The 22,140-nt window shown below is 41.4% G+C and overlaps 1 long non-coding RNA gene across 1 annotated transcript; it reads left to right on the top strand.

Moving 5' to 3' along the window:
- Positions 1–1,495: 1,495 nt before the first annotated feature.
- On the top strand, positions 1,496–6,179 carry LOC112652248 (uncharacterized). The gene is made up of 3 exons (XR_003131309.3): positions 1,496–2,616; positions 2,827–2,960; positions 5,596–6,179. It is a non-coding gene; the product is annotated as an uncharacterized LOC112652248 (long non-coding RNA).
- The last annotated feature ends 15,961 nt before the right edge of the window (positions 6,180–22,140 follow it).

The raw sequence follows: 22,140 nt of genomic DNA on the forward strand, positions 1-22,140 counted from the left end.
CACATATGTTTATGATCTCATCATTTCTCTGGGTTGAGGGTCTGGAATGTTTTAATGGGTTCTCTGGTTCAGATCTCGCAACATTGGAGTCAACATGTTGGCTGACTCTGTTCTCCCTGAGGGCTTGACCCATGGAAAATATTGCTGTCAAGCTTCCTTAGCTTGTTGGCAAAATCCTTTTCTTGGAGCTGGAAGACTGGGGTCTGTTTCCTAGTTAGGGGTTGACTGGGTGCCACTCAGTTCACAGGCTGTCCTCGGGTTCTTGCCTCATGGCCCCTTCCATAGACAGTTGACGGCATGACTGCTTGGTTTTCAAGGCTAGTGGGACAATCTCTCTTACTCTGAATATCTCCCTCGGTGAAGGTCTGGATCCAATTTAAGATGGCTCAACTGACTAGGTCAGGCCCACCCAGGAGCATCTCCCTTTTATTAACTCCCTGTGAGCACATTAGGGACCCTAATGGCATTTCCAAAATCCCTCCAGCCTTTGGCATATAATGCCACATAATGAAGAGATCAAGCAGCCCATTGTATTCACAGGGCTTCCTTGCCAAGTAGCAAGAATCATAGAACTTATCTTGGAAATTCTACCTACTAAGCATGCAACTCTTACCTTAGAGTTATGAGTTCGAGCTCCATGTTCGATGTAGAGATTAGTTAAATAAGCTTAAGGAAAAAAATTAAAAAATAAGATAACCTCTGCCTGCTAGAGTCCATCCTTTGAGTCCCAGAAGCTCACATCTCTCTCAATGAAAAATACATTCATTTCCTCCCAAGGTTTCTGGGTATGTTATCTTCCCTGTCTTAGAAGGATGCCTCTCTCTCAGAAAGTTTTATTCGTGGTGCTGGCCTCCAAGAGTGATCTGCAAATTCTTTTAAAATGCCATTTCCCGATCAATGGACTCATGTGCATTGTTTTCCTCTTCAACTATTCGTTGTGTGATGGTGGAATGGAGAGTAAAATGTAGCTTCATGACGTTGTGTGGGATGCACAAATACTCTCGGACCTACAGAAACGTTTTACACTGCAAGTCTGCAAAAATTCAGGGAGCATAAAATAATGATCTTCCTCAGAGGTGGAATAAACACCAGAAGGAGGAAGAGGAGCCACACAAGCTAAGTTCTCAACTACTTCAAAAAAGATTAAATGCTATTTAGAATATTATATGATTCTCACAAATCCTAATAAATTTATTTGATTATATTATAGAATATTATATGATTCTCACAAATTCTAATAAACTTATTTTATTTTTTAATTTATTTCGTTAAAGAATACTATATGATTCTCACTAATTCTAATAATATTATTAGAATATTATATGATTTTCACAAATTCTAATTAATTTATTTTATTATATTATGGAATATATGCTTCTCACAAATTCTAATAAATGTTTTTTATTATATCATAGAATACTATATGATTTTCACAAATTCTAATTATTTTATTATAGATACTATATGATTCTCACAAATTCTAATTAATCTATTTTATTATATTGTAGAATATTCTATCATTCTCACAAATTCTAATAAATGTATTTTATTATAGAATACTCTATAGTTCTCACAAATTCTAATAAATTAATTTTATTATATTATAGAATATTATAAGAGTAATTCTAATAACTTTATAATATATTGAGTGTAACATGGAGAGGAAAAGTTGTGACTTATGGAGAGACGTCAGACATTGCATAATGGACATTATCTAATAAGGAAATGCAGGTTTAATATCTGGACCGAAATGGCCAAATCTTTGGTACCGGAAAATGCTACAAGAGGTTTGGATTTGGACACGCGCCTCACCCTGCCCTGCAGCACGTCCGGGGTGGTCTGAGGGGTGTCTGGTTTCTCCACCTGCTCAGAAGCCCAGCGGGTCACCGCGTGGTTGCCTCTTCTTCTGCTCCAGTGAGTGGGAAAGCGTTGGGGGCGGTAGAGGGGGCTGTTGCCCCACGGAAGATGAATGCCCTCGGAGCCCTGCAGGCCTTCCCTTCCATTTCAACGGAAACATTAAAAGGAAAGCCAAGCAGGTCAGGGAGCAAAGGAGGGCTACGCTTATCCTGGAGGAGCACACTGTGCAGGGCTGCACGTGGGGATGGCGCCCTGGGTCTGCTCAGCTGAAGACAGACCCTGTTCATGACTTAAAGGTTGCACGTGGTCGAGTCAGTAACCTGATTCATCTCCCCCGTCCTCCCCAGTGGGGCTCTGTGGGCACTTTCGGGTTCACTCATTAGCTGCAGGGGTAAATAAAGCCAGACGGGTGCTCTTATGGAGCCAAAGGAGGGAGAGAGAAGAGAAGGGAAGCGTGTGTGAGTCCATCTGTGCCAGAAGGAGCTGTGGGAAAGAAAAGTGCATGGTGATCCCATCGCTGAAGGCGAAACAAGGTTCCCTGGTAGACCAGTTCACCACCTTCCAGTTCACATTTTGATTGCTTTTAATGTTCTGCACTCTGTGCCCCCAGCTGTTTGCATATTGGAGTCTACAATGCATGCACCTGTCTCTCAAAATGCAGCCGCCCTATTCCCCACCCCACGGAGAGCTGCATGGTTGGCATCAGCCCCCCTGATAGGAGACAATTCCTTAGCCAAGTGCTCAAAACTCCTGGGTCAGGTATGTGGTCTCAGGCAAGCGGGTGGATATGCCTATACTTCTTGCTTTTGGTTTTGTTTTTTTCTCAGTTTGTGTTTTCATTGAAGATTTTCATCCTTATATGTTTCATGCAAAATTCTCTTGGTATTTGAGTAGCCTCTTTTTTCTCTCCCCGTAGCTTTATTTTTATTTATTTATTTATTTATTTATTTATTTATTTATTTATTTTAGAGCTCTCCCCATAGTTTTATTGAGGTATAATCGATACACCGCAAAAGCGTGCAAATATGTGATATGCACATTTGATGAGTTTGGACAGACATCTACATCTGTGACACCATCTCACTTCGATCAACATAATGAATGTACGTTTGTTTTTTATTGATGTTTTTGCTTGGATCCCCCATTTTTGGGTGGTGAAGTCAATTAACGTGAGATGGACCCTCATAACCCACCTTTTAAGTGCTTAAAATGCTGCCTGGTTGCACTCACATGAGGTCTTTAAAATGGCTCAATTTATAGAAGCAAAAAAAAAACAAAACAAAACAAAACCCCATAATGATGAAGGCAAGAGGAGAGTTGTTGATCAGTGGGCATAGGGTTTCACCCATAACAGATGAGTAAGTTCTAGAGATCTGCTGCACGGTGTCGTGCCTGGAATTAGCAATGTGATTTTGCACGCTTTGGAGCAACTCTTAATAAGAGATTGATCCTGATTTTGACCCAGCAAGTGACGGTAGCAGAGGCAACCAAAAATCCCTCGATATGATTTCCAAAAACTCATGATGCTGCGCAGAAGCTTTGAACATCAACACACAGGTGTGTGAGGTCTTCACCTTTTGTGATGATGGCTTTATTTCTTTTGAATGAAAAGGAACATATTTCACTGTACTTCACCTGTGCTTTTTGTCTCTCGGTAGCTGGAAATTCAGAATCCCCCAGATTTTTCTCATCTGGTAGACAGGAGCTAGTGCATAGTTTTTTGTTTTGTTTTGTTTTCCTCCTTTATGTCTGTCTTTCATATTCCAGCTGGATAGGTTTGAAACTCAAAACTTTTCCTTTGTTTTCGTATGAGGTGTTTAGCTTCTTTGGAACAACTTCCAGACCTCAGAGGTGGAGACAGCTGCCAAATGCACTGGTGGATCTCATTGCAAACAAAATCACATTCACTTTGGTGGAGAGCTGGTGGCCTGGGTGGTGTTAAATTGTGTCAGGTGGCAAGAAAGAAATAGGGCACGACAGTCAAAGCCGGATTATATGTCTCATGGGTGTACTTTGGAAAGGCAGGAGCTCAGCTAGAACAAAGCATAGTCATGGGGGGAAAGGAGGAGTTGAGGTGTTCCAGACCAACATGTAGATGGCACCCATGTCTTTAATGGGTCGTTGTGTGGTGTGATATAGAGTCATACAAGACAAAACAATCTATGCCTACCTATCAGAGGCATCCAAGCAAGACCTGGTGGGAGGAAATCTGGGTGAGAAAACTCTTGCCCTGTGTTCTCCTTTGTGACGCAATATGTCTGAGATGGTTGTACATGACAGTTGAGATAACTAGTGACTTGGACCTTGCTCCCACCTCTCATGCTGAAGGGTCTGATAGAGCTTTTTGTAAATTTTTATCACCTGCTGTGGGGCAAAGTCCCTCTCAAGCATTATTCGTGGGCTGGTTCCAACGTACCGTGCCTTCTCCCTCCATGGGAACCATGATTGAGAATTTTATCAGGTCAATGCCAACTTAGAACTTATGTTCTAAGGGAGATGTCCAGGATGTGTCCTTGAGTCTCCCAAAGAGTGGGGTATCTACTTCAAAATGCTGACTGCAGAGTTTAGGGAGGTATTTTGATCTGCACAAAAAGGCATGGGGTGTCTCATCTGGAAACCGAAAGGGTTAATCGGCCAGTGGTCTTTAGAACTTCACTACCCAGAGAAGGCTAATCCCCTTTAACTTTGACATCCTGGGCCAGCTGTTCACCTGCTCTGTGTTGGGCAGTTGAGGCTACCAGCACCTGCTGTCAAGATGATGAGGAGATGAGGAAGGGTGGTGATTAACCCAGCTTTATTCTTGACCTCATCCGCGTCTAAGGAGGGATATGGATATCTGTCCCCAAAAGTGAGAAAGGAACAGCATTGAAGATTGTCTTCTGTTTTTGATCAGTCATGCCTGGTTCCTCTCTTTTAAAAAAAAGTAATTAATTTTTTTTAGAGAAGCAGGGGAGAAGCAGAGGAAGAAGGAGAAAGAGAAAACCTTAGGCAGGCTCCACACTGAGCATGAAGCCCGCCGTGGGGCTCGATCTCATGACCCTGTATTATATTTTATGTAAACATGTTTGAATTTTTATATACTTAGACTGATAAAACATATTTGCTACTTGTATATTTATATATAACTTTATGGATATAGTGTGCATATATTATTATAAATTAGATAATATAAAATATAAATATTGCATAGTACATACAGGTATCATATATATAAGATTATATTTTCCACATAATACATGATTAATAAAACATATGAATACATTTATTTTTTGGTATACATTTGTATTAACAAAACAGATTTACTATTCATATATTTATATAAAATATAACCACACTACTGTAATGTACTTATATTATTATAAGTATAATATTTTATACTCCAGATATCAGCTATATAGTTATATATTACATACACTATAAGTTATGCAATTTATGTAAATATATTTGTGTTTAATTATGTATTCATATTAATATAATTTAATTAATTAAAAATCAATATAAATGTGTGTACATATATTAGGTACTGTTATCATTGCATTATTATGTATAACCCATATATAATTCATAGTGACAGCTCATCTTTTAGACACTTTGAAAGGGTGCATTTCCAACAATTCCAGCGTGATCTTGAATGATACTTTTTCTGATTCCAGTTTTTGAACACAGTCCACAGGTTGTGATTCGATGAATATATGATTTTTTTAAATTTTTTTTTTAATTTTTATTTATTTATGATAGTTACAGAGAGAGAGAGAGACGCAGAGACACAGGCAGAGGGAGAAGCAGGCTCCATGCACCAGGAGCCCGACGTGGGATTCGATCCCGGGTCTCCAGGATCGCGCCCTGGGCCAAAGGCAGGTGCCAAACTGCTGCGCCACCCAGGGATCCCTGATGAATATATGATTGAGTCAAATGGTCTGCTAATGCTTCTTCTCCTTGAGTTAATTGCAGATCTATCCTTTCTCTTATATAACATGGACATTTCCCATTTTACATGGGTCCTATAAATTAATGTCACTGGCAAGATGTTGAAGCATCCAAAGAATTACTGAAGCCATGGTTTGCAGGTGCAAAGGGCAACATTGTGTAACGGCTGCACAGCAGAGGCGCCCTTTTTGCATTCCCGCCAACAGCAGACAAGGTTTCCAGTTGGTCTTCAGGCTCTTATTGTCCCTTGGGAATGGAATTTCCAGTTGTATCAGGAAAATCATGTAAGATATCCCGCTTGTCACTTGGAGACTTCAATCTTAATGGATGACGACCAACCGATAAAAACATTGTATGTGAATTTTGTATGTGAATTCGTTGTATGTGAATTTATTTTTTTAAAAAAATAAAAATACAGCTACAAAACATGATGGAGGATGGCCATTACCTGTGACAAGATGAGGGCTCACAGGTGGGTACAGAAATGGTTGAGTGCCTTGCATGGAGCTGCTCTTGGTGGGAATACTCTCGATCTGTGCGTGATCCGTGAGAGTCCTACAGAGCAAACTATTATTCTAAAGTATCCGATTCCTCTATGTGTTGAATTTTTAACAAAAGTGCACTGCATGATTTAAAAATAACTAGCTGCATTTCCCTTACCCCCAAAGCTGAGCACATTAGGCACGTTGTTGCCCCCTTCGGTAACTGGGTGTGTCTCAAGACAAAGGGCTGAACCAGCAACTTCTGTTGCCACAACTCAGTCCTTGTCTTTCTCCAGGTGTAGGCTGGTTGTTTATTTTCCCCTCTGCAAATATTTCACAGGCTCTGTTGTTTGTCAAAAATATAAAAGGGATCAATGGAGCATTGAGGTTTAAAAGAACAACTGAGGTAGATCTGAGGTCCCCTTAATCTTGCAGTGCTAGCAGTGCTGGTAGGGTATTTCCATCACAAATAGTGTAAATTGGTGTTGTCCATGATCCTTTGGTGTGGAGTCATGGCCACCATTTCTTCTTTAATGACCTCATCAACATGTGCTATTCTTTCATCAATGCACTTAGTCTGAGTATTTTTCCCAATGAATAGCTTATGAGGACAGTCACAGAAGGATACCTCCTTAGACTTTGAGCAGTGAGGCGGGATCAATGTATGGCAACAACAAAATGATCAGTAGTCTAAAATATCTAATACATTGACACAACTTCTAATTTCTCAAAAAAAAAAGTGTAGGTACTTATTTTGGGGGGCAAATTTTCAACATGATAATATATATCCAAATACACACAATTATTCTCTACATTATTGAAGAGACATGGAACTGTAGGTGCTACTGAATAGTTGATTAAAACTTATTTTAATTTTGTCCTTATTAATGCTTCAATTTGCAATTTGTTCCCTACAGAGTATATCCCTTTTAGTTTTATTAATTTCCCTTTATAATTAATGCTACTTTTCATCCCTGGGAAAGCAGGGATTACTGAAGAGATGGGCATAGGGGATGCCACCCAGAGGAAGGGTGTGGGGAGTCATTTGGGAATCAAACATTCGCTCTCAATAAGTAGCACTTGAATTAAAATTTGGCTGGAAACTGACACTGCATGCAATTTCCTGCGAGAAAATACATTGCAAGTCAAGTTCAGACGGCCTGGGCTTGCATCTCAGCTCAGGGGATCATGAGCACATTGACTCTAAAAATTTGGAGACTTAATTACTTCTTTTCAAAGTACAGATGGGAAGGCACAGCTGGAGGGTTATTGTAAGGAGAGTGTGGTGTATTTTGTGTGGATTTTCTGACCTATTGGGTGATTGTCCAGTGGTAGAGTGGGTGACAGGAGGGTCCTTTGAAGGAAGCCAGCTCCTTTTGGGAGGTCACGTGATCACCGGCTACTAGCTCTCTGCTGTTAGTATTTGCCACTTCAGTTTGCTTTTGTAAATGACAACTCGGCCAACATCCCTGTATGAATCGGTGAAGCCCTCAGGAGACGTCACCACGTTGGTTTTCTAGAGAAGCTGGCATGTGTGTGTTTACCAAAGGGAGAATCTAGACCCATGAATAAGACAAGTTGATCTCAGGTGCTTTGTGTACTGAGGTCTCTAAGCATCAAGGACCAAGTAGAAGGCAGTGCAAGATGACGATGCTTACATAACACAACACCCCTGGCACCCAGTTAAGATGCTCCGTGGTTTAGAGATGGTTGATGAGCCTCTGTGTACTCAAGAATCTGCACATTGAGGTGTTTTTCCTTCGGTTTGCCATCTGCAAGTTGCCTTGATGAGGTTCCACCAAGGGCGAGTAGATGACTTGCAAACCATTCAATCAAGCCGGTGACAGTGGGATGTTGGAGGGGGGCAAACAACCAATATGGTTTCTTTTTATTGGGCTATTTGTCTCCTTAGTGTCAGGTGAATAAAAGCACAGGGAATTCTAGGGACTCCTTTTCCATCGGCACCGGATACTGTGTTTCTCTGCTTCTCTCCCTGTAGAAGACATCAGCACAAGAACAACAGGTCCTAAATTGTGTCTTTCGTGAGCTGCTGCCATAAGAGTCTTTTCTTGATGATGGAAGATATAGAAACAGTCACAGAACAGGGGAAGCATCCTGTAGGCACTATTTTGGTGAAGACTATGACTTTGGGGAAAAGGATGAACACATAGGAGAAGGAGGTGGAAGATCTATTAAATGTACAAATTTCTCTTCAACAAACGTTTCCACTAGAAGACGGACGTGGGATCCTGGACGATACCTTGTGATGATACAGCCTTGAAAGAACGGAGTGCCGTGATCCCAAGAGTGGCATTTTGAGTTGGGGATTTTGAACATTTTTGGTGGTCGCCCATTGTAAGGAACGTATTGCACACTGTTTCTGGTGGGCTGAATTATGTCCTTCAAAATCTGTGCCCATTGGAACCTCAGAATGAGACCTTGTAGAGAAATAGGGTCTCTGTTGAGGCAGTTAATTAGGATGAACTCATCCTGGATGAGGGTGGCCTTGAATCCAACAACAGGAGTCCTTGTAAGAGAAGAGGAGACACAGACACACAAGAGGAGCCCCCTGAGGATGGAGGCAGAGACGGGAGGAATGTGGCCACCAGCCCAGGGACACCTGGAGCCCCAGACGCTGGAAGAGTCAGGAAGGACACTCCCCGAGCGTCAGGAGGGATCATGGCCCTGCCCCACCTGGGTCTCAGACTTCTGGTCTTCAGAGCTTGGAGGAGATGAACTAACTCCTATTGTTTTACGCCACTAATTTCGTGGCCCTTTGTTACAGCAACGCCAGGAAACATAAATACTGGCCTACTGATGTCTCCTGGGCTCATGTCTTAAGTAACACTTTGTCATAAAATCCTTGTCTCAAAAAAAAAAAAAAAAATCATTGTCTCTAGGATGTGCTTCTATGGGAACTCAGCCCAAGAGTGGATTGCGTAGAACTTTATTCTTGGTGTCTTCATTACCAGAGTTCAGTATGTGTTTTCCACCCCCTTCGCTTCTTCCAGGGTTAGCACATTCGGGAAGCTGTGACGCCCTGTCGTCCTGATTGTTCTCTGGGATGTAAGGCTGAGGAGGAGTGTTCCCAGCTGCTTCTGTGGAATGGACTCCCGAGACATTCCATGGCACGAGAGGAACATGTTTTCGCCGTTCACTTCCCAATTTTCTTAATCGAGACAAATTTCCTTCAGCACCTTTCAGGAATATTGTGGTACGTGGAAATGCAGGATACCTGTCTTTCTGCACCAGCTCCCAGGTTGGTATGGATGGGCCAACTGGAAAATTAGCCCTTGGATCTAGGATAGTAGAAGACAGTGCAGGATCATCCTTGGAAGAGTCAGGATTTGTCAGTGCTGGGTTGAGTGTGGAGGAGCCACTCAACCTCCAGCATCATGCAGATCTTCTAATTCGGAACAGCAAGCAGGTAGGCTGTCAAGGTGGGGACGGAGCATTGCCATGGCATATGGCCCTGCTTCCCATATAGGATTAAAACATGCAGCTGGGCAAAGTTTGGCTGCCACGCTCCTGGAGTTGTCTACGTGTTCACATGGCAACGTGGAAGAACAGTGTGATCAACATAGATGGCTTGGTTCACACATTGTGTGGGGTGCGTGAAGGTGTTTATCACGTCAGCCTGGTCGCTGGGAACTCAGGGGGTGCTGCAGCACCCATTTGCAGACCCCTGCAGCCGGAGGTAGTACTGTCAACATGCTTCTGTCGGGGAACTTGCACGTTTTGGGGTGCTGGGAGCGATCCCTCTGTGTGTGTCAGTTAACACCTGGCTCCCACCTCCCCTGCCCAGCCAAGGGCAGACCTTTGGCCAAGAGGTGGCACTTCTTTTTCCACCTTCCTGGCTGGGGAAGCTTGGCTTGTGCTTTCCTGCCTTTCTCAATTCCTACCCACTTCAGTGAGCCCAGGCCAAGTGCAGACAATGAAAAGGTTATTGAAAGAAGGAATAGAAGGTTCCAGGCTGGTGCTGGATGGATGGTTATCCCTCTGGTGGGCTCTCTCCCCACTTGTGCCTTTGGAAGAGAGATGCCCCTGTCACTTGCCAATTGGCTAAGGAAGGATAACAATATATAGTATATAAAATAGTTATAAATAAAATTTATTATATTTATTATGATAAAATCTATTGTTATATGATATATTATCATAATATCATATAACATAATTATAATATTATTATGTATTTTTATTTTATAACATAATTCATATATAATCATATAATCATATTATTATATATTTTTATTTTATAAAATAAATCATATAATATAATATAATTATATGATATAATAGGATCTATCATATATTATATAAAATATAAAAAATTTTATAAAATAAAAATATAATATTATAATTATGTTATATGATATAAATAATAATTTATTGTATTGTATATTATAATATATAGTTTAATAAATTAATTTTTTATTTTTGTTCAATTTGCCGACATACAGAATAACACCTAGTGCTCATCCCATCAAGTGCCCCCCTCAGTGCCCGTCACCCATTCACCTCCACTCCCCGCCCTCCTCCCCTTCCATCACCCCTAGTTCGTTTCCCATATTTAGGAGTCTTTATGTTCTGTCTCCCTTTCTGATATTTCCCACACATTTCTTCTCCCTTCCCTTATATTCCCTTTCACTATTATTTATATTCTCCAAATGAATGAGAACATACACTGTTTGTCCTTCTCCGATTGATTTACTTCATTCAGCATAATACCCTCCAGTTCCATCCACGTTGAAGCAAATGGTGGGTATTTGTCATTTCTAATGGCTGAGGAATATTCCATTGTATACATAAACCACAGCTTCTTTATCCATTCATCTTTCGATGGACACCGAGGCTCCTTCCACAGTTTGGCTATCGTGGCCATTGCTGCTAGAAACATCGGGGTGCAGGTGTCCCTGTGTTTCATTGCATTTGTATCTTTGGGGTAAATCCCCAGCAGTGCAATTGCTGGGTCGTAGGGCAGGTCTATTTTTAACTGTTTGAGGAACCTCCACACAGTTTTCCAGAGTGGCTGCACCAGTTCACATTCCCACCAACAGTGCAGGAGGGTTCCCCTTCCTCCGCATCCTCTCCAACATGTGTGGTGTCCTGCCTTGTTAATTTTCCCCATTCTCACTGGTGTGAGGTGGTATCTCATTGTGGTTTTGATTTGTATTTCCCTGATGGCAAGTGATGCAGAGCATTTTCTCATGTGCATGTTGGCCATGTCTATGTCTTCCTCTGTGAGATTTCTGTTCATGTCTTTTGCCCATTTCATGATTGGATTGTTGGTTCCTTTGCTGTTGAGTTTAATAAGTTCTTTATAGATCTTGGAAACTAGCCCTTTATCTGATACGTCATTTGCAAGTATCTTCTCCCATTCTGTAGGTTGTCTTTTAGTTTTGTTGACTGTATCCTTTAAGATTTTATTGATTCATTTGAGAGAGCAAGAGAGAACATGAGTGGGGAAAGGCACAGAGGGAGAAGCAGACTGTCTGCTGAGCAGAGAGCCTGAGGTGGGACTCGACCCCAGGACCCTAAGATCATGACCTGAGCTGAAGGCAGATAGATGCTTAACCAACTGAGCCGCCCAGGTGCACCTAATATATTTTACATTATAAACAATAATGTATTACTGTGTTATATATTATATCATAAATAATTTATTATTATACTCTATATTATAGTATAAATAATTTATTATATTCTATTAATATAAACATTAATTTATATGCCATATTCTATCTTTATAATATAAATAATTCTTTATTGTATTATGTTATATGTTAATAATAAATATTTATTATTATTATTATTATTATTATTATTATGTCTATACTACAGAAGTAATGTTGGGTCCTTTTCAGAGTGTTATATCATCAACGGTGTTGATATATCTCTTTATGAGTGTTATTAATTCTGATCCTTTGGTGAAGGTGGTGCTGCTATTGCAACTGCCATTTTTCCCTATTTAGCTAATGAGTGTTTGTGCTAGTTACTTTGGGATCGTGCAGATACCCCATTTCTCATCCTACAGTTGACCTACTTATTTTAGCCCCTGTGCGCGACCCTTTCCTGTGATGATTATTGTGATTTTTCTACTTCTGTCGTTTCTTCTACATTTATCAGTTGGGTTTCTGGTGTAAGGGAGGGCTGTCCCTTCTCCGCCATTTATTTATTTATTCAGTTAATTATTGATACCAGTATGGGACCATACGTATTACATTTTTTATGGGTAGCATCCATTCCTATCATTATTCATTTTTCTTGCTCCAGTTGTCCCATATTTGGCCACTGGGAGCTCGGAATGTCCTTCCTTGTTAGAGAGAAGCCAGCCCCCTTGTTTCAGCTGTTTCTATTCCTGGTAGTTATGAGAGCGTTAGGAATATTGAAGGAGGCATCTGTGCAGCCGTGTCCTCAGGGCACCTGCACCCAGGAAGGCTGTCCCAGCGATGACGAACACTTCTAGACGTCCTTTGAATAATTCCTTGGGTGACCGTGTTCTCTGCTTCTCCTGTTTCTGTCCTTAGCTATTCATTTTCACGACTGTCAGCCTCCTGGCCATGGGTCCCCATCTGCTTTCTGATTTGATACGTAACTGTCGGGTGAAGGTATGAGGGTGAGGGTTCCCCTTCTCCAAACTCACAGGCTGGTGGCAGGATTTGTTTGGTTGCTCACTCCCATTTCTGTGTTGTGCCTGCAGTGGGTTGTGTTTGATCACATCGAGGTCACTAGATGGGAGGACGTATGATCTTTCCTTTCCAGGAGGATTCCGGGAGGATTCTTTCTCCTTCCTGCCACCCCTGTAATACGAGCCACGCAGTATGAGATGCGCAACGCGACACCTGTAGACAACACGTCACCTAGAGAGTCGTGGACCAGCACGGCAAACACGAAGCATTTACTCAGAACTGAGAAGAGTAGAAATAATAGCCCAATGGAAATATCAAAACTATGGAAAGTTACAAAAGGTTTTACACGTCTCCCAGCACCAGCTTCCTGCAATACTGGACAAGGCATGGAATCTCATGGCAACAGCACAGGGTCATGCGGTCATTAGTAGACCTTGGAATAGGATAAAAATAATGACTCACCTAGTCCAAGTGTGCACTGGAGTGTGTCAAATGGTGGATTTAACCCGCAAGGTCACATTATGGGAAGTATTGCAAAAGACGTAGCTTCATAGGCATGGAGTGGTTGGTTGGTTGTTGCCTCTGCAATTTGCTACATATCCCTTCCCAAGTCACACATCATTTTTGTATATATAATATAATATGCATGTTATATATTATTATAAATAATTATACCATATATTACACAACTATAATGATTTTGCATTACAGCTATCATAAAATCGTGGCATATTATAAATTACTAGAATCATACATTATATTATGAATATAATTAGAACTATTATGTAATACATAAAATATATAATCTATAAACTAAAATTTGTATGATTAATTATATTATACATTGTGTTATACAATTAAAATTATTATACAATTAAAATTATACAATTACAATTATTATAGTAATTTAATTATAATTAATTATACAATCAAAATTATACAATTATACAATTGTTATACAATTACAATTATTATAGTAATTTAATTATAATTAATTATACAATCATATATTATAGCTAAATATATATCATGATAATATATAACTATATTATTAATAGAATTATATAACTATATAATAGGTAATTATTAGTCATATACTCATACATATAATTTGTTATAATAATTAATAATTTATAATTATTCCTACAAAATATTTAAAAATAAAATAAAAGATACATTATATATTATACTATGTACATATAGCAAATAACACTTTTCATGATATATTATAGCTAAATATATATCATAATAATATATAACATAATATATAATTATATTAATTTTAATAGAATTATATAATTATACAATAGGTAATTATTAGCCATATACTCATATATAATTTATTATAATAATTAATAATTTATAATTATTCCTACAAAATATAAATAAATAAAATAAAAGATACATTGCATATTATAATATGTACATATAACAAATAACACTTTTCATGATTATATAACAATATATTTATGATTATTATAGTATTATTATAATGCAATTATATTAATATATAAAATTATGTGTTTATAATATGTAGCATGACACATAATTATATAATCTGCAATAACATCATAACAATTGCTAATATTATACATATCTATAAATTATTAGGGTTTTCCAAAGAAACGGAACCAATTACAGGTAAACATGTCTATGGAGGCTGAAAAGTCCTGTGGACCATCACAGACACACAGACACAAAATCACACAGCCTCGAGTACATAGGGGTGCTGGTTGCTCACAGGAAAACATCGGGGTAGCGTTCTGAGAGCAGGTTACGTTGCATACCACAGTGGGTTTCCCCATCATAAGGCTCCAGATTCTGGGTAGACAAATCCAGAAAGCTTGGGTGAGAGCCAGGAATTCATCAGCTAAATCAAAACCAAGGGGAAGATCACGATTCCGTTCCTACAAGGGTTGCGAAAGTTTGCAGATTTGGGGACGGGAGAACCAGTATTCCGACTCTGGTGGGTGCTCACACCTTGGCAGCTGCTACAACGCACAAAGCACATCCCTACCCAGTGGCTTGTGGAGGCCCAGCAATGAGTATTTTTGGCCGATCACTATTTTCGTTTTCAGGACCCTGGGGTTAAACTCCAAATGTCTATTGACTGTGGAAGCTCATGCCACTCTTCAACTCGGAAGCCTGGTTTCAGGTATTTTTTTTTTTTTTTTTTTTTTTTTTATGTATATATTTTCTTTTTTTTTTTTTTTTTTTTTAATTTTTATTTATTTATGATAGTCACAGAGAGAGAAAGAGAGAGAGGCAGAGACACAGGCAGAGGGAGAAGCAGGCTCCATGCACCGGGAGCCCGACGTGGGATTCGATCCCGGGTCTCCAGGATCGCGCCCTGGGCCAAAGGCAGGCGCCAAACCGCTGCGCCACCCAGGGATCCCTGGTTTCAGGTATTTTTAAAGACACTCTCATGGCCTTTGAGGGAAAATAAACTTTAAATTGAGTATATATTTTTGTTTGTATGATGACATTAGTGGGTTGGTGTGATTAATCAAGATTTTCGTATCAGATGCCCAAGGACCTGATGTAACTAAATGAGCCTGCAGTGCTCAAGGACAGGTCACATCAAAAGGGATAGCTTCGTAGGATGCTTTTTTTCCCTTTAAATTTCAACGAGAACGAAAATAAATGACAGGAGTGAATTCCCAGGAATATATTTGTGAAACAAAATTCCTTAATTATATATATAATATAGTTATATTATATTTAATATACACCACTGCATGCTTCGTTTTGTTTTACCGACAGTTCCCTGAATTAACTCTTCAAGATAGTTTTGCAGGGAAGCTTTTACGCCACACGCAATATTTAATGAATCACATTGGGGGTAGATAGTGGAAAATTGAACTGCGTAACAATACTCAGGTTAACGTCCTGTAAAATCTTGCAGAAGCAAAGGGAAACAATTGCTAACACAGGACTCTAACTCTGAAAGTAACACTCCCACACAACGTGTGTAACCGGTTGCTCGTGTGCTGACTCGTTCACCCAAGAAATGCCCCTGGACGCAGGCTGGGCAGTGTACGGACTTCACCAAGGGGTAAAACACAGTCACTCCTGTCGTGGACACAGAAATCTGTGCCCCTGAGCCACCTCATGGACGATCTTGCTGTCCAGGATCGCTGTCTGGTGCAGAGTTAGCTTTCCGGGGGCCCCGTCCTTCCCAGGGGGACCGCGTGTCCAGCGATGGAATCTGGGCTAAGGACTGGCCAGTTGGGTTCAACTCAGGTGGTCGGTGCTTGCTTCAGAGCTCAGGTGCGTGAAGCCGCGGGGGATCTGCTTTGCAGTTTGCTGCGTGTGTCTCTCTCTGACCAGCCGTGCTTTCCTTCTAGAGCCCCGATGTCTCGTAAACATCCTGCACCCACAAATCCGTATCAGCATCTGCTTCTGGAGAAGCCCACCTGCGGGAGTTGGTACCTGGAGAGGTTTGAGATACAGAGACCACAAGGTGGCTAGAAGGTAGGTCAGTTGCCACCTGCTGGGAGCGAGATCTCCATGAGTCCTGTGGGTGGCCCACATGGGTAAAAGCTTGCTGGCGATGTGTCCTGATGGTGTGCGGGTGCAGGGGGTGTGACACAGCAGAGATCCCCGTGCTCTTTAGGGGAGGAGATAGTAGCTATGGAGAAATGGCCTTGCGGGGATGTGCTGACCAGCATGGCTCCTGCACCACGGGGAAGCGACTGAGAGGACAAACCGCCAACTGGAAGCCAAGCCTGAAAGTCAGAGATGCCTTTGTTGGCCAGCGTCTCCACGAGAAGGCAGAGAGGCTGGGACCCATGGCAAGCGCAGGAGTCCACTGGGCGGACCGTCAGAGAACGTCAGGTGCCCAGGGAAGGTCCACCTGTAAACGGGTCTGGAGCGCTGGTTGCCAAACTCTGGGACCCAGACCCAAGAGCCAGAGGCGTTTAGGAGCAGCCGGCGTAGGTTCTGGGCAATTTGAGACCAGTTGTCTTCCCATCGTGCAAGGCCGTTCGTCAGCATCGGGATACATTTTCAAAGTCGTATGAGGAATCGGGGCCTGCTCTACACTTTGCTGGTGACTGGTTTTCCAAAGCTGCCCCAGCGTGGCCAACAGTTCCACTTTTAAGACCTAATCGCAGGAAACATAGCTTTGTTTTGACATACCTGTCCCTCTAGATGTGATGGTGTCACCACCCCGAATGATCATCCAGTCATATAAACACAGCCCTGGACCAAATGACACTTTGTTGTGTATCAGACCAATGGAAGTTGTGGGTCATGGACCATGGAACTCATGGCCTGGTCTGTGGGATATCCCAGAAGATGCTGACCTTGCCCGGTGATCCCATTCGGGCTCCTGTTGGGCGACATGGACACGCACGTGCCTGCCGCCTGTTGTGTGCAACAGCGTGGTCTGTAGGAGGGCAAACGTGCCTGCCTCCTTCTGAGAGCCTGTAAAGCTGCGAAGGTGGCGGGTGGACACGTATTTCTGAGGCCTCGGGAGAAAGGCTCAGCTGTGGCTATACCAGGTGCTTCTCCCGGGACGGACCCACGTACGCTGCACACGGCATCAATGACGGAGGGGACAAGGGACAAGGGAAGGGGAGAGCGTCCAGGAGGCCTATTGTCACTCTCTTCATTATGTGTCTTTCCGTAGACGTGAGATGCCATTTCCTTTACCCCAACAGAGCAATGGGAGACGCACGGTCACTCCACCCATCACCTTCCTATTCCTCATCCTGCCCTTCTCCTAGGAAGAATGTGTCTTAAACTTTTGTTCTCCATTGTCCATACCGCTCGCCGTGTTATTGATGGCGGCTGAGGCCATTAGGCAGAAATGACATCTATCGGGGGGCTGTCACATACATTGGGCTGTTTTTCTGCCTCACTTGTTCTGTAAGGCACTTCTCCGTAGATTAATGGATCCAGACCCTCATTTCAATTATTTTTATTATGCCTGGCTACTGCTTTCTCCTATTAAAAATGAGAGTGTACAGTTCATTTAAGGATTCAATATTCCTGTTAAGCAGTAATTCACGTCGGTTTCTCCATTACCACGCCACCGACTCTTGGGATTTGTTTGATTTATGGAAGCACTTGGCGCTGGAAGTTTGCCTCTGTCCACTGAACACTGCATCCCGGGGACTTGCCCTCGAAATGCTTAATAATTACGAATGAAGTTCTCTACAGTTTGTTCAGCTACATGCACAGTGATTATCAGGGGGAACTCGAGGCAGAACTGTGAACGTTAATGCATTTCTAGAGGAAGAGGTACTGTTTTGCTTGCAGTGGTACCAATAGGGGTGAATTCTGTGTGTGCAAATAGCTGAAAACCTACAGAAACAGCTGTCACTCACTGACATTTCTTCTGTATAGTTGCACTGTCGATTGAGATCTATTTTCATGCTAATTTTTTAAAAGATTTTATTTATTTATTCATGAGAGACAGAGAGAGCGAGTGAGAGAGGCAGAGACACAGGCAGAGGAAGATGCAGGCTCCATGCAGGGAGCCAGACATGGGACTCGATCCTGGGTCTCCAGGATCACGCCCTGGGCCGAAGGCAGGCACTAAACCCGCTGAGCCGCTCAGGGATCCCTATTTTCCTGCTAATTTGGTGATGTTTTGACTCCCCTTGCCTCATTGGAAATTTTTTGAACAATGGAGTGTCATTCCCCTAATATTTATTGAGTAATGCACGGGATAGTGACGTTGGATGTGTATTAATTTCCTACACTAGGTAATAAATTGTCCCAAATGTCACATCTTAAAGCTACATCCATGTATTGGCTCAGAGTCCCGTGGGTGAGAAGTCCAGCAGGGCATGGTTGCATGGTTGAGGTCCATCTGCTCATGGTTGGTTCCACAAGGTTGAAATCAAGACGTTGGCTAGATTGAGTTCTTACCCAGAGGCTCTGGGGAAATAACACCCGCCTCCATGCTCGTCCTTGCTGTTGGCAGAGTGGAATTCCTTACAGTCGTAGGATTTAGCTCTCTGTACTTTTTGCTCTCTGGCTATCATCTGGGGACCTCTCTCAGCCTCTAGAGGAGATCCATATTCCTTCTCACGTGATCTCCTCATATTCAAGCCAGCACATCGAATGCTGGTCATCCTTCACGTATCTGGCTTTCTCTTCTGCCAAGAGCCAGAGAAAACTCTCGTCTTTAAATCTCATGTGATTAGGTTAGTGCAACTGCATAATCTCTCCATCTTAGACTCAATGCAGTTGGGATTTTGATTATATCTGCAAAAATCCCTTCAGCGTGGTCTCTTGATAAGGTTTAGCTTGAATACCTTGCAGAAGTTGTGCATATACCAGGAGCAGGCCATCTGACCATCTGTTTTCCCTAAGGCTACATTTTTGGGTCTCCCCAAGTGGAATTATACAATAATCGAAGGGCTCACCAAGTCCCAAGGTTTAGCTCTGTTCTTTCCAAATATCCAGTGAAAGCAAAAAGGGAGAGGATCCATTTGCAACCGGACTGAGAATTTGGCCATAAATACAGAGTCGCAGAAAGTTTAAGTTTAAACAAGAAAAACACATGTTTGAGGATGATGCTTACCTGCTCCTCTCCATTACACGAAAGAACTTGGAACTTGACTTAATTGAGTATATGTGCTGCCGAAGCGAGCACGATTGACTTAATTGAGTAAACTAATCCTTGGGCCATAAGAAGTTGTGACCTACATCCCATAGGTAGTGTTTCTTTGTTAATAAACATCTTGTTACCATATTTCACTATTTTTAATTAATAGCATTTAATAGTATCATTTATTTATGTTAGTTTATTACTAATAATTTTGTGGATCGACCACGGCAATCTTCTAAATTAACTCATTCCGTTGAGCTGTCTGGTTTCTTCTTGCATCCGTTCAAAGACAGGGCAATTTTCTGGTGGCATCTGAGCTTGTTTGAAACTCAAAATGTGCTTCAGGAGTCTTATTTCTATGCTCTAAGATTTGGATGGATGGAAGTGCTCCATGGTAAATTACCATGATATATTATATTACATAACTATCCTTTTAAGCACATGAATTATACATCAGAAACATACCCTCCCCGTGCCCATTACCATGGCTCATTAGTACAGTTCCATTCTCTAACAGAAATGCCGTCATTCCCATTTCACAAAGGAGGAAATCGCTCCAGGAGAGCTGGGTTTATGTGGCTTCCCCATTATAAATTCTTCCCCAATAAGAGAAGTCTGACTGTAATAATTAATGTACCAAAATATAATATTAAAAAAGAGAAATTACCCCTCTCCAATGGAGATGCCAGTTCTGAGTCAGGGTTTCTCAACATGGACACTACTGATGTTTTGGGGCAGACCACTCTTCATCGTATGAGGCTGTACGGTGTGTTCTAGGATTCCTACTAGCATCCCGGGTTCCTTTCTGTAGATGCCACTACCAACTCTCCAATTCTTTTGTTTTGGTGACAATATTCGTTTTTATTTAAAATTACATTTTAAAAAACTACATTTAATCCAATCCCTCAAACTGTGACAACCGGAAATGTCTCCGGATATTGCCAAATCTCCCATGGGGGGATAAATCATCCCCCTTGAAAGCCACTGCTCTGGATCATCAACCTAAATAATGGAATTCATTGAAAAGTTGCTCTTTGCAATAGTTACACATCTTGCTCTGAGAAAAGGGACTCTCAAAGCACCAGATCACTATGGCATCCAACCCAAGGAATGAGTCATTACAAAAAATCACATGAAGATTAGGATCCAACAATTCTCTTCTGATGACACTCTTGAACCTCTTTAGGGAATAGAAAAAGTCTTTAATTTTGTAACGACCTTCAGCACTGATACAGCTTAGGCTTTTCAAGGGCAGTGTCTCTGCTTCACACAGGTGCCATGTCCTGGGGGTTCCCACTTTCTCCGGGAGAATGGCCTCACCACTGGGAGATTCCTACCAAATTCCACAAATGACACATTTTGTCTCATTAAAAGCCTGCAAGGAGATACATGATGTTGGGAACCAGTGTTAAAGGAGGACGTCCTTCCCACAAAAGATGTAACCATCTTTAATTAATTTATTAATGTAATCAGTGTTTATTTTATATAGTATCATAATTAGGATTTCATGAATATTTAATACCTGATATTTGATTAATATATATTAATTAAGTCATTAATTAAATAGAAGAAAAGATTTGGACATGCGGAAAGTTTGTTGTCGGAATTTGGCCACATGGTCAAGAGACTGCGGGTCTTTTACAAACAAATCTTTGGCAACAAAAATATTTCCATGGTGTCAATTAATACGCAGAGAGCATCATAATTAATAATCCATTAGAGTGCAATTGGACGCAGCTGGAGGTCTGGAGCGGGACAGGAGCTGCTATTTATTTTGAATGTAATATGTTGATGGCCTCTCCCTGATTCTTGTTGAATTATGCTCAAAACAGCATCGCAAATAATCTGCTACTGATGAAGGACTGTAGAAAACATAAATTTCTGGGAAGTTTGGCTAATCTTATTTTGGCTTCTTGAAATATTTTTTTGCGGGGTTGAGTGATGGAGGGTATCGTATTTCACCACCGTGTTCCGGTAGATTAAGGTTTTTGGCGAATCATAAAAATAGAAGAGATTATTTTTGTATCATGCAGATATGCCCCTTAATTCATACAAGCATCTACCAATGAAATATTCTCGAGTTGCGGCACGAAAGGTTATCACTATCAGTGACATCGATCGAAGGGAAGTTTATGAAAAATTGGCTAATAAAAGTCATACACAACGGATAATACCCCTTTTTTTCTTGGTCTTCCCATCCTTCATGCCTTCCCTCTTCCATGTTTCTTTTCTTCCTTCCATCTTTCCTTCCATCTCCCTTCCTTCCATCTGTCCATCTTCCATTCTGTCTTTCCAACATCCATTATATGTTCCACCTGCGCTTGGCACCAGGGACAGCACAGCACGAATAAAACCATATTTAGCATTCTGAAAAAAAACAGAAATGCACTCTGAGAATGCAGGCATAGATAGGACCTTTACTTTCATAGCCTCCTTGTACTATTAAGTCATCCAGTTTATCGTATTTCTTTTGAGAATTTGATTTTCAAAAAAAAATGCTGAAAATCATAACATACTGTTTGGGGAAAAAAAAGTGCCCTCAAGGGATCCCTGGGTGGCGCAGCGGTTTGGCGCCTGCCTTTGGCCCAGGGCGCGATCCTGGAGACCCGGGATCGAATCCCACGTCGGGCTCCCGGTGCGTGGAGCCTGCTTCTCCCTCTGCCTGTGTCTCTGCCTC

This window comes from Canis lupus, chromosome X (genome assembly GCF_003254725.2).
Source record: "Canis lupus dingo isolate Sandy chromosome X, ASM325472v2, whole genome shotgun sequence".
NCBI classification, from domain to species: Eukaryota; Metazoa; Chordata; class Mammalia; order Carnivora; family Canidae; genus Canis; species Canis lupus.